The sequence below is a fragment of the Pholcus phalangioides genome, unplaced genomic scaffold, assembly GCF_987345545.1.
Source record: "Pholcus phalangioides strain wild (caught in Gottingen) unplaced genomic scaffold, Ppha-v1.0 ptg000005l_1, whole genome shotgun sequence".
In the NCBI taxonomy this organism is placed as follows: domain Eukaryota; kingdom Metazoa; phylum Arthropoda; class Arachnida; order Araneae; family Pholcidae; genus Pholcus; species Pholcus phalangioides.
The window spans coordinates 15,265,001-15,278,832 of record NW_028301598.1 but is presented as its reverse complement, the minus strand read 5'-3'; the positions used below and the strand labels follow the sequence as shown (position 1 = coordinate 15,278,832).

Genomic DNA, 13,832 nt, shown 5'->3' with positions numbered 1-13,832 from the left:
TTTTTTTTTTTCCTCTCTTATGAAAATATATTCCTTTCCATTTTCCCATCAGTTGCTGAATCGGACGACGATCATAACGATAACTGCATAAATATCATCACGATCACAGAAATATCAGAATTCAGGGTAATAATTCAAAGGGAAGAGTAGGTCCGCCAACACAGTTGATAACGAAGTTGCGGAGTTCGTTATATCCGAACGGGCTTGAAAAATTACGCATTTCATTAAAAGGTAGAACAATCTCAACGGTATACATTGTTGAATAATGTGTTTCCCTAAATGAATAGACGTTGCACTCAAAGTAGTAATAAAAAATCGAAAGAGGTCAATACTGTAATCAATACGTATATGATCAACGCACTTAATAATCAGTTATTCTTTTCAAATCATTTTTTGCAAAATTCAACGTACAAGCATAAAACCTTTTCAACCAAAAGCCCGGTTGCTCTTTTCCTCCGTCCGTCATTTAGAAAAAAAAAAAAGAGCTTCTTGGAATCTCTTGCTTGCTCCGATTTTCGGCTTCCACACAGGTGTCAGAAACTGAAGCTGTACACTTTCGATTACTTTCAAGGATAACAACTTGCTTCAAAAATTGCACCGAAACTAGTTGGGATTCGTAAATGAGCTTAAAAAGGGTGTTTCGGAACTTGGATTTACCCCAGTCACTCTTTTCTGTTGCGGTTTCCCAAAAATAGAATTTCCCCAGTAGAGAAAACTACAATCAAAAAGTTAAAAAAATATATGGCAATACTCAAAACGCCGTGTGGATAACAGGTCTTTCAGGAACAGTCAGTTGTAAATTCGTTTCAGGCGTACTTAACCTGAAGCCGGCCACACAGTCAGCAAAAATACCCATCAGATACAGAGAGAGATTTCTATAACTTTTCCTACTTACAAATTACCCGTTGAAAATCCGGGACGCATGGCCATTCAGAATGTGAAAATTCATTTTTTTCCCATCCAATTCTTTCTTGGCAACACTATTCATTGATGGTAAACAAAACGAGCGAGTTTTTAAATTCGTTAACGCTGGCTACGTTCCGTGTGTAAACGAAACAATTAATAAGGCTAACACACAACGCGCACGGATAAAACTATCGACTCTGTGATTCCTAACAAGTGAGTAACATCAAACTCTTGTTGGTACCCTTATGCTCGCCGCGACAATGAATATCGTGAAATTCTCCCCGCTACAAACAGAAACTAAAGGATCACAAATAATAATCACAAGTAGTAACAAAAAAAAGACACATTTTCAAAAAAAGACCAACTTTTATTCAGCATCGTCTCTGTTCAGAGCCTCAAAAAGTGGAATTACAGTCTCCAAATTGTTGAGAAGTTTTATCATATAATAATTTTATGCAACACTTCAAATAAATAAATAAATGCAAGGGTATTACGTTTATGTATTTATATTTATGTAATGTATTTCGTTTGATTTCATTCAATCGTATATAATCTATACGATTCTATTTATCTATCTATACAATCTATATCTCGTTTATTTGACTTTTCCCATATTTCCAAAAATTAAAAATTTATTAAATACAAAATATTTATACTTCGAATAATATTTAAATATTATCCAAACAATATTTGAATAACCTATCTTGAAAAAGGGAGGAGGCGGAAGTTAATCGTGGTCCCGTGGTGCAAAAAAAGATCGAGAACCACAGGCTTCTGGCTTACGCAGATGAAAAGTAATCGCAGTGGTGGTAATGAAAAATTCTTTTAACAGACAGGCATCAAAAACTGGAAAACGCTAATGGAAACCGTGAAAAAACGAATGCTTTTGGATAATGTTTCGAACACAATAGGTACATGATAAAAAACTTTTTTTCAATGTTTTCTTGAATTTTTCCTCGATTTGTCAAGCCCTCCCTGTCAAAATTTTCCTGCCTGCTAAAAACTACAAAGAAGCTTTCTGCACGATTCTGTACTTCAACAGGTTAGAAAAAAATAAAAGATTGGAAACTTGCATTATTTACGTTCTACTTGTAATGATAATTGTAGTAGTTTTAACCATCTTTTGCATCTATAGGCAGAAATATTTTCAAAAAACCGATCAGTATTACGTATTATTTATTCACGGCTCATCCTGTTCTACGGTGGCCAGCTATAGAGATCTAACACATTATAAAATATACTAAAAAGGTATTCATTAAATAAATAATTTATCTTTATTAGTAAAATAAAAACTCACTGTACACATCGATAGATAAAAAATCAATCAAACAAGGCTAATTGTATTTACTAGGTAAATACCTAGTTTTTTTATATACCGGCAAAAACCTAGCCATGAAAATTTGGTTCTCGTAGCAGGAAAATTTATTTTATTTTATTTTTATAATGTTTTCGTAGCAGCATTAACTTAATTAAGTTTTTTAACATTTCCGCAGCAAATAAAATCGTTTTTATATACATATATCTTATGCCATTATATATTATCATATGCCAATATGGACATTTATAATTTATGGAAAAATAACTGAACCCTCATGATTAGGTCAATTAGCAGACGCGTAACACGTAGAGAAAATTTCTCGTTCATCTGTTCCATAATCATTTCTACGGTTGAAACCTCGTTTTAATGTATTTTTCAAAAAAATAGTTTTTTTTTTACCCTTCAAGCGCAGTCTCACCCGAGGGCGACTGATAAATTTAATAAAGTACTAAATATGTATATAAAATAATTCACAGCTCCGTCTGCTCCTACCACATGCCTCGCGTGCAAGCCACGGCATCAATCTTGGGACAGTTATCGGTCAGCTACATGCATATACAATGCAGTCCAACGTCTAACAAATGTTCACGCGAAGAGAACGAGACACAAAAAGGTTTGAATTTTCCATCTGGAACAAAAATCATTCGTGTCCAACAGCATCCGGTGAAAACAACGTTTACTCACCAAGTATCTCTCCGATCACTTATTGGGGCCAAAAACACGTGTAAATTGTACCGAGGTTGTTGGAAAATTTAAAAAAGAACAATTCTTTCGTTAACTTTAAATTCTTTCGTTAACTAATAAACTTAAAAAATACGTTAAAATAGGCATTTCAAAAAAGTCATTTTTGCCCATCATTACTTACTTGTAATTTCATCAAGTTTCACCGATATGCAGTCCGTTCAGAAAATCTGATCTGATAAATGGAATTAACGTACAAAAAGTCTGGACAGACACCCACCGATATATTTGCATATATAAAACCAACTTATTTCATTAACATTTGCAATGTTTTCCTAATCGAGGCTACATCTAAATACGCAACACAATGCAACGTGCACGCTTCGATATTCAATCGAAAAAAAAATATTAATTAGAATTTATGATTTTTTGCATACACATCAGGAAATGTAAAATATCAAGATAGATATTTTTTCCCGAGTAACTATTATTCAAAACACGAAACACTTCCGGCTACATAAAATTAATTTTCTTGTTTAATTAATCCATTGACAATATGTTTTCGCCTGTTTCCAAAGCAAAAAAAAAAAAACCTAATTGGCTTTGTAAACGTTTCTTTTTCGATTGTCGATCGTACGTTATTATTGTTTACGTATAATAAAATTTGATCAAGTGCCAATGAAATGTTTATTCATGTTTGTGAAATCAATTTGCGAAACCACTGCAAGAGAGAAAAGGGTTAAAACGGCAAGCTTTCCGTCATTTAGGTTATACTTATCAAAAAAGCATTATACTTACAAAAAAAAACAAAAAAAAAACACATTATCCAAAAGCATTCTTCGGCAAAACCCAACCCTGTCTAAAAGCTGACTTATTTAACACAACCCAATTACATCTGACGACAAAATCGTAAAAATCAATGTTATTTTTCAGTCCAACACATTTCTATCCGACATGTTCGATACACTACTCAATCTTAGGATTTTTCACACAGTGTCAAGGAATGCTAAAAAACCCTACGTCAGTCAGCATTTCCACACCATAGGGAAAAATGCAGTCAACCCTCGGTTTAGTCTTGGTTTACGAGCACAAAAAAAGGACTAATATACATGCACCTCGTCCATATTCCTCAGCTGGCCGAAGTCGTAACGATGCATTTTACATTCATTTTCCCAGCTTACGAGTAAGTTCGCAAACCAAGGATGGACTCTTCACAAAACCATCTACAATCAAAACGCAATCATCTGAAAAAAAATAAAAACCAGGCTCTAGACAACACGATTCAATAGTAAGTTCGAGTCCCGAATAGATGGTGGACTGCCGAACAGGGGTTCGAACCCAGGGCCTTTCAACAGAAGATATATTTGCTAACCTCTCTGCCTCTCTTTCGCTCAGAAAAAGAAATTCTACTTGTGCTGCCACCTAGATATTTCACAAGGAAACAACAACACTTTTTCGCACGATGAAATGGTCACGAATTCTCTACCAAACCTATTACACATTCCTTAAATGAAAACTGTTCAATCCGTAGACTGGAAGTGTAACACCAGCGTTCCTCTAACGTAAGCGTATTCAAGAAATCAAGTATTCACAACAACCGAACATTCAAATTCCACCGATCGGTAAATTGAAATAATGGGATACAACTGCATTAAATATTAAAAGTGGTATTTTGCTCGGTCGGAAAGCAGTACATGGCTAACCATAAAAAGTGAGTAAAAATGAAATCTTCCATAAGATTCATTCAAACAATTTGGATGCATAAAAAGAAAAGGCAACAACTCCAAGTTTTAAGGACAATCTGCGGTCGATTTTTCGTTGCTGCCCTTAGAATTCGCTGGGAAATCTGTGGATGACAACGATGCAATTCAACAACGAATGGTATAATATTTAAAATGAAATTTATAACATTTCAAGCGAACGTAAAATCATGCAGCAGCTACAATACGAATCACTTGAAATTATGCACCCTCTCTACAATTCCATCTAAAGTACATCTGCAATCCGTGAACAAAATCAAAACCAACAAACAGTCGATACAACGCAGAAAAAAAATTTCTAAACAGAAGGAGAAAGGTTGGAAAAAATTATCTAATCTCATCGTCCCAGTCTGGATTCGAACACACACACACAAGTAACCACAGTCACACGCACTAACAACCCTGCAAATACAACACACCATAACAAAATCACCATTGTATTTCACTACAAAAATCCCGACAGGGAACAAGAAATTCAAAGCAATCTAGAAAAAAAAAAAAAAACAAGGGATAAAAAAAATACAAAGATCCAAAACAATTCCCCTCGAAAGCAGATGTCCAAAGACTTTCCTTCGCTATCACTTCGTGGCGTAGATGATAGAGCGCTAGCTCTGCCAAACTCATAAGTTAAGCAGCTTTGAGCGAGGCTCACGAAACTCGAGGTGGTTTTACCAAAAATAACAGGGCTCTATGGGTGGGGGGTGAGGGGGGGCCCGGGGGCGGAGCCCCCGGCCCCCCACCCACCACAAACCCCCTGCCGGGGGAACGGGTGGGTGGTCCCACAGGGTTCAAAAAAAAAAAAAAAAACAACAGGAACTAATTTCTTCACATAATAAGAGCTTTGCGTATGTATCTTCTGTTTATATTTTTATCTCACTACACTCTTTATTAATAATTTTGTCTCTTATTATTTTTCCCTCTTTTCCTTATTCTATTGCTTAATTTTCACGTAAGTAAAATTAATTCAAATCTTTCTGTAATAACAAATTAAATTAGTATTATAATCAATAAACATTACTAAAACAATGAGGAAACATCAGCGTGACTGATGGGAAAACACATATTTTTCCGGAGCAGAGAAAAAATCAACTTACTTTCCTTCTGGAACACACATTACTTACTTGGAATAAATGGCTTCGAACTCACAATACAATATCACCCAACCACAAGAAAAACAAAAATTTGCGCATCACCGCGATGACGCGCACTCACTATTCAACAATCGCGGGAACACAAAATCGCTATTCTAAACACGGATCGATCACAAACAGCACACTCTAAGCACTACGACAAATCACAAACATGCTACACGAAGCACCAGAATGAATCTCAAACACACGCGGTCGAAGATAAGGACATCTCATCAATCAATCCACTAATCGGATGGCAAGACATTAAGAGACCGCAGGTGGAGTAATGGTGACTCCCGCCATTTATCTGTACTCGATCACTGGCTCATCAGAAACACAAGCCAGCACGTGTTTCCAACGAGGCGAAACTTTAGCAGAAGCATTCAAACCTTCGGAAAGTTCCCTAAAAAAATATTAAAAATAAATTAAATTAGAAATAATGGGAAAGTATATAACTGCAAAATATGTGTAATGGGAAAGAGCAACAACCAACATTTTTGCCTCAGAAACCCGCAAGATCCCACACGGTATACATAGATCTCACCCGAAAACAAAGCAATGTGGTCCACAAAACTGTCAATTCCGCGGAAAAAGGAATGGAGTTTGAAAACTGTCAATTCCACAGAAAAAAAGGAATGTACTTACCACAGGATGGCTCAAAAAACTGTCAATTCAGCAGAAAAAGAAATGTAGTTTCCTTCCACAGGATGGCTCTAAAAACTGTCAATTCAGCAGAAATGGAATGTAGTTTCTGCAGGATGGCTCAAAAAACTGTCAATTCCGCAGAAAAAGGAATGGAGTTTGAAAACTGTCAATTCCACAGAAAAAAGGAATGTAGTTTCTGCAGGATGGCTCAAAAAACTGTCAATTCCGCAGAAAAAGGAATGGAGTTTGAAAACTGTCAATTCCACAGAAAAAAGGAATGTAGTTTCTGCAGGATGGCTCAAAAAACTGTCAATTCTGCAGAAAAAGGAATGTAGTTTCTGCAGGATGGCTCAAAAAAACATGTCAATTCCGCAGAAAAAGGAATGTAGTTTCTGCACGATGGCTCAAAAAAAAAAGTCAATTCCGCAGAAAAAGGAATGTAGTTTCTGCAGGATGGCTCAAAAAAACATGTCAATTCCGCAGGAAAAGGAATGTAGTTTCTGCAGGATGGCTCAAAAAACTGTCAATTCCGCAGGAAAAGAAATGTAGTTTCCTTCCACAGGATGGCTCTAAAAACTGTCAATTCAGCAGAAATGGAATGTAGTTTCTGCAGGATGGCTCAAAAAACTGTCAATTCCGCAGAAAAAGGAATGGAGTTTGAAAACTGTCAATTCCACAGAAAAAAGGAATGTAGTTTCTGCAGGATGGCTCAAAAAACTGTCAATTCCGCAGAAAAAGGAATGGAGTTTGAAAAATGTCAATTCCACAGAAAAAAGGAATGTAGTTTCTGCAGGATGGCTCAAAAAACTGTCAATTCTGCAGAAAAAGGAATGTAGTTTCTGCAGGATGGCTCAAAAAAACATGTCAATTCCGCAGAAAAAGGAATGTAGTTTCTGCACGATGGCTCAAAAAAAAAAGTCAATTCCGCAGAAAAAGGAATGTAGTTTCTGCAGGATGGCTCAAAAAAACATGTCAATTCCGCAGGAAAAGGAATGTAGTTCCTGCACGATGGCTCAAAAAAAAAAGTCAATTCCGCAGAAAAAGGAATGTAGTTTCTGCAGGATGGCTCAAAAAACTGTCAATTCCGCAGGAAAAGAAATGTAGTTTCCTTCCACAGGATGGCTCTAAAAACTGTCAATTCAGCAGAAATGGAATGTAGTTTCGGCAGGATGGCTCAAAAAACTGTCAATTCCGCAGAAAAAGGAATGGAGTTTGAAAACTGTCAATTCAAGACAGTTGAAAAAAGGAATGTAGTTTCTGCAGGATGGCTCAAAAAACTGTCAATTCCGCAGAAAAAGGAATGGAGTTTGAAAACTGTCAATTCAAGACAGTTGAAAAAAGGAATGTAGTTTCTGCAGGATGGCTCAAAAAAACTGTCGATTCCTCAAAAGGAATGCAACTCAAAAACTGTCAATTGCCCACATTGTGAAACAAGTATCTGACACAAAATTGCTGCAACAAAAATGTTGAAAAAATAAACAAGCCACAGTTTTTGGCACATGGCAGTTTTTAAACTGTGAAGTCAAAAAACCCTCAAATACTGCTTTACAACATAAAATTTTCCATCGAAAATGCACACATGAATTACATGTAATGCTTAAAGTGACTATGAAATATACATAATAATCTGATTCTAATGATGTTTACACATATATATATTGTATATCAACATCTGATTTTTTTTTACTACGTGTTTAAGATGCTATATATATATATATGAAATATATACGTCGATTTCTGTTATTATTAAATTATATAGAAAATCCCAGATATTTCAAACAATATTCTTATTGTACATAACATTAGAATAATGTTGAGTAACCACAACAGCGAATTATCCAAAAATAATTTTTTTTCCCCTGAAAAATATCATCAGTTCATTATTAGCAAATATTTTTCATTATTACCACATTTTCTATTCTTGGGATCCAATGGTATATTTTGTAAAAATGGTGTTTTTTTTTTCTTTCAAAAAAATCTCATAAAAATCTCAATATATACATTTTTTTCTTATGTAGTATGTACATTTTCTAACCTTCTACGATGGTCTTACAATCCAATAAAAACACCACCTGAAGACACCACAGAGGACAAAACAGAAAATTAGCAATGCCTTTGCTCTCCAGTCAGAGGACAAAGACCGGCGTATTACAGAAAAATCCAACTTTGCTATTTGTTGTTCGAATCGTAATATGGAAACCTGTTTCAGAATTTTCATCCAATATTTTTTTTTTAGTCAAACAAATAAATATTTAGTCTATTATATTATTAGTTTAAAATAAAATGAATCATAACGGAAAATTTTGATAAAGTAGAGAAAAATGAAAAGATAAAATGCATTAACTGTCAAGTTAATCGTGCAGACAGGACGAGGAGCCATACAGCTAGCTATCTGCAATGACCTCGAACCAATACCCGATGCACAAAAAGCAACTATATCAACATCATCTCTCCTTCACGGCCTGTTATTTTCGTTTTCAATCAATGAATTTCATTCATTTTTCAAATTCTAAGAAAATCGATTTATTAGTTTCGTTTTTCTTTTCTTTTTTTTGTGGAAACTGAAAATCTGAAAAAAAATCTAAACTCATAAAATTAGTCTCCAGTCAAACTAAACCATTTCCTAACTTTGGATTCGTCCATTCAAAACTTGAGAAATCGTTGAGGTGTAGAAAAATTATCTGACGCTACATGGTAAAAATGAACCACACTATTAATTACGTATCTATTCGAGACATTTCGTACCTCAAAAACTTCAAAATTGAAAATTATAATTAAATTAGAGTTCGAAAAGGAAACGTCGTAATATCAACGTTTCTCATCGTTAAACGAAAGATACAAAATCCAGAACGAAAAACTGTCACTCAAACGTTGTGAAAATTGCACAACAGGGCTTGACAAATAGCAGAAAAAATTTTTAGTCTTAAAAAAATTTTTACCTAAGAATACGGTCAATGACTTTCCAGTCAGTTTTCCTTCGACTTTTTCGGTGCATATCACAGATATCCTGCAACAAACGGAACAAAACGCATCACACATAAAGAAAGAAAACATAATGGGAAGTAAAAATACGTAAAGATATACACAAGCGACGAAACCGTTGGAAAATACCCGGATTCGCACACGAAAGAAAAAAAAACAAACGGAAATTAAGTAACAACGCGAACTACCAACTAAAAAGGATGCATTAACAATCAAATAAAATCTAATAATTAACAAAGAGCAATCAAGAAACAAAGAAAATAAACAAAGGACCCAACAAGGAAAAGGATGCAACGGTCTCTCCCAGTTGAATCCCACCGCCAGGTAGCGCAACGATCTAACGTTTGCAGTTCGCTCTAAGCCACAAAGATGGCGCTACCGGTCCCAAAAAAAAATATATTCATATTTAGTAATAGCGTAATTAATGCACTACTAATTTATTAATAAATTAAAAATAACATCCCGAAATATTACTCCTAAAGTAACATCAGAAAATAATAATCATCCTGAAATCGACACGATGATGATAATTAATTAACACGAAATCGAAAATAATTAAAACGAAATAATTAACACGAAAGCTAAAAACCAGCATAACGAAGCAAAACAAAGACACTCACGAATAACGACGGCACAACGTTCAAACGCAACCCAAATCATCACTCAAACTGGCAAGGCAAACAACCTGCCATTAAGAACCAAGTGGAAACCGCACACAGAGTAATATATATGTAAAGCACGATTTAAGAACATCAAATTCAAAAATAATCAATTCAAAAAATCATCACCAATCGAAACGCAATCCAACGATTCAAATAATCTTGTTCGTCAACACCGTTGCCACTCGCACAACAGTCTAAGACCAAATCCAGACGGTTAAACAAAATATCGAACTAATAAGTAATCAGTTAATCAGGGCAATTATCTGTCGAAATATGGAATTTTTACGCCCCCTCAGATCGAATATGCTACGTTATCAGTTTTGTCGTTCACTTATAGTCCAACTTCATTTCTCTCGCAAAACAAATGAATCATTCACGAAACTGCTATTTCAAACACAAATATATTCAGCTCGCAGTTTTTTTAAATATATAATCACACTGGAAAATATATTACATATATTCAGATACTCCTCAATGAAAATTCGGAATTACTGAAAAAATCCAGAGAGATTCAGAACTTTATGTGTATTACACATATACGTAATTTTAGGTTCTCCTATACGATATCGCAACGATTATATAACAAATTCGAGCTTTTCAGTTTTCTCCGGCACGATCAACGAGCTCACTTCATATAAATTCGAGGTAAAAAACCTACAAAAACGGGACATATGGGAACGCTATTCAGATAACGCTATTTTCAATAACACATACATAAATTCCAGCACCTAAACATCATCCAAACACGTTGCATAACAATAAATCGCCACGTTTCATCAACATCGTCCAAAAATATTCCAAGCATAACTCCGAACGAGCAAAAAGAAAATTTCGTACGATCAGAAATCTACTTCTCACGACGCGTAAATTTTAATTTTCAATTAAAAAATGTACTCCCAAGTATTAAAAGTTGAGGTATCCGTACTACGTTGAAAATATGGATTTTCATTTTTTACAAAATTTGTTTTTTACATTTGTTGTTACATGCAAGTAATAATAAAGACTGTAAACGTGTTTTACGAAGAAATTTGTAAAAATTGATTCATTGCATCCTATATTGTTGAGATTACGAACCAAAATCAAAGGTCTATCACATATATATTTTGAATCGCAGTGTTTCATAGACAAAACGTGATTTCAAAAAATTCATATCACGCAATCCTTTAAATTTTGGTTCATAACATTACTAGCAAAATCACAAAGCATTTCATTAATAAATTTTTTTTGCAATCGAGTTTCACATGAATTTTGCCTAAAATTTGACATAAAACTATAATACACGGACAAAAATTTGTCACTGTTTTGACCATTTCTATCAAAAAATGTATTTAAAGTTCACTCCAGAACCACTTTAAAGAAAAGTGACAAGAAAGGTAGCGATGTTCCTTTCAGTATTTTATAAAAATATCCCGAAAAACTTCAAGTGATCTAGAGACGTGCCGCTCGCAACGATCCGTAATTAAAGTAATCTGGGTATGCAGCGTAGTGCTCTAAAACTGTCACTCAATTTCCAAAATTACGTATGAAAATCGAGTGATCTGTAAATGTACCGCTCCGTTCATTTTTCAAGTATTACGTAAGATTTTTAGCCATTTCTGACACCCTCCCCAGCAAAAAAGAATATTTCGTACCTTCATAACCCCCCGTCATCAAAATTGTATTCCAGGAATTATCATTACATTTTGCATGGAAATTTTCTTTCGCAAAAAAAAAAAGATTTTTTTTCCCGATCGTTTCGGAATCTATAATTCACGCTCGGTTTCCGATGTTTTCCACAAACAGCTTAACTACTTAAATTAACTCCGAAATAGTTTTTCAAGATGCCTATTCATTCTGCTGCAAAAACCTATCGATACTCTTTCAGCTGTAATAAATAAGTACGTATACATGATAAATAAGCCCCTTGGCACATTTACAGAATTCGGCCGCTTTTTGTATTGCAATCCCTCCCCCTCAAAGAATACTGCAAAACAGTACACTGAATTCCGAGAAGCAGGCCACGTATCGAGATATATTTCGACTTCTTATCGCAGCACTAACTCAACGAGATCAACGTACTGTTCCGAATGTAAATAAAGCACGTTTAATTCGTTTCGCAGTGCGGTCCTGCCTCTCTCTCGTGCATTAAAAACATGAAAGTAGTTGCGCCAAGACGTACACGATAACACCCGTTTCATCTCCAAACAAAAAAACAATAGGCAAGTCAATAACCGGCTCGCCTAGAGTATCGGGCGCTGCGAGTTCGACGCCGTCCTCGTCGGAAAACTTTCTCGAAATCGGATCGCACCCAAGGGGAAAAAAAAAACGGACGCGAGCTTCAACCCGGACAATCGATTGTTTATAGCGGCACAATCGATTCCAACGCGCGGCACCATCGATAGAGACCAGCGGCGCAATCGATTCAGACGAGAGACGCGATCGATGCTATCGGCACAATCGCTCCCGTTTTGCGGCACGATCGATTCCAACGCGAGACACCATCGATGTTGTCGACGGCCGGCTATCGGCACAATCGCTCCCGTTTTGCGGCACCATCGATAGAGACGGACGGTAATCGATGTTGCGGCACGGTGCCGACGTCGCCTCCGAATACCGCTCGCCAAGCCCAAAAAAAAGCCCAAAAAAAAGCCCAAAAAAAAGCCCAAAAAAAAGCCCAAAAAAAAGCCCAAAAAAAAGCCCAAAAAAAATAATTTTTTTTGTTTTTCATCTTTTTTTCAGCTTCTTCAATTCCACCTAGTCCGTCGTCCTCATCGGAGTTGCAGAAAAAAAAGAAAAAAATTTTCATCCCTGAAAAAATCACAAGTCCGAAAAAAAATTTTTTTAAACGGCGGGAGTAAATGACAGTTGCATCGTGATCCCCGAAGCCTCCTCTACCGACTCATGTGGTTTGTGGGCGGATCAACGAGATTCCCACTGTCCCCATCTTTCGCCCAACCATCTTTCACCCAACCAACCGAGGAAAAAAAATTTTTTTGAAAAAAATTTTTTTTTTCGTTTTTTTTCTAATGAAATGAATGAAACTCAACTCGCTGACTAACCCAACCCACGGAGACACATTGTTTTCAATGGCAGCCGATCAGCAATCGACGAGAAACGGTCAAATTCGAGTGAACCGGTCCGAGGGCGGGTAAACGGCGGGAGTAAAGGAGACTTGCAACGTGACCCTCCGGGCACCCTCTCTCGAATGATGTGATGCATCGTCGGATTAACGAGATTCCCACTGTCCCCATCTTTTTTTTTGTCCACGAAAATTTTCTGGAAAAAAAATACAAGTCCACAAAAAAAAAAATTTTTTTTTTTTGAACCGTAGTCATTGATTTCTTGTTCATCGTGAAAGGACACACCAACTGACCCGATCCGCGAACCCGGCAAGAAAACAATTTTTTTTCGGACTTGTGATTTTTTCAGGAATGGATGAAAATTTTTTTTTCTCGGTTGGGCGAAAGATGGGGACAGTGGGAATCTCGTTGATCCGCCCACGAACCACATGAGTCGGAAGAGGATGCTTCGGGGATCCCGATGCACGTCTCCTTTTCTCCCGCCGTTTACCCGCTGTCGGCAAAAAAAAAAAAAATTTTTCCGGACTTTGATTTTTTTTTCCAAGTAAAATTTTCAAGAAAAATCACAAGTCCGAAAAAACTTTGTGTTGACTTCGAAGTGAAGTCAACGTAATTTTTTCTTCAATCCTGGCAGGGGAGGACCACGGTTACCCGGGAACTTTGGAAATTTTTAACGAATTAACTTTTCA

The 13,832-nt window shown here is 36.0% G+C and overlaps 1 long non-coding RNA gene across 1 annotated transcript; it reads right to left on the bottom strand.

Annotated features, from left to right (window-relative positions):
- Positions 1–1,252: 1,252 nt before the first annotated feature.
- LOC149086365 (uncharacterized) lies at positions 1,253–9,694 on the bottom strand. The gene is made up of 2 exons (XR_016192728.1): positions 9,380–9,694; positions 1,253–6,198 (listed from the first exon to the last, which is right to left on the bottom strand). It is a non-coding gene; the product is annotated as an uncharacterized LOC149086365 (long non-coding RNA).
- Between the last annotated feature and the right edge of the window lie 4,138 nt (positions 9,695–13,832).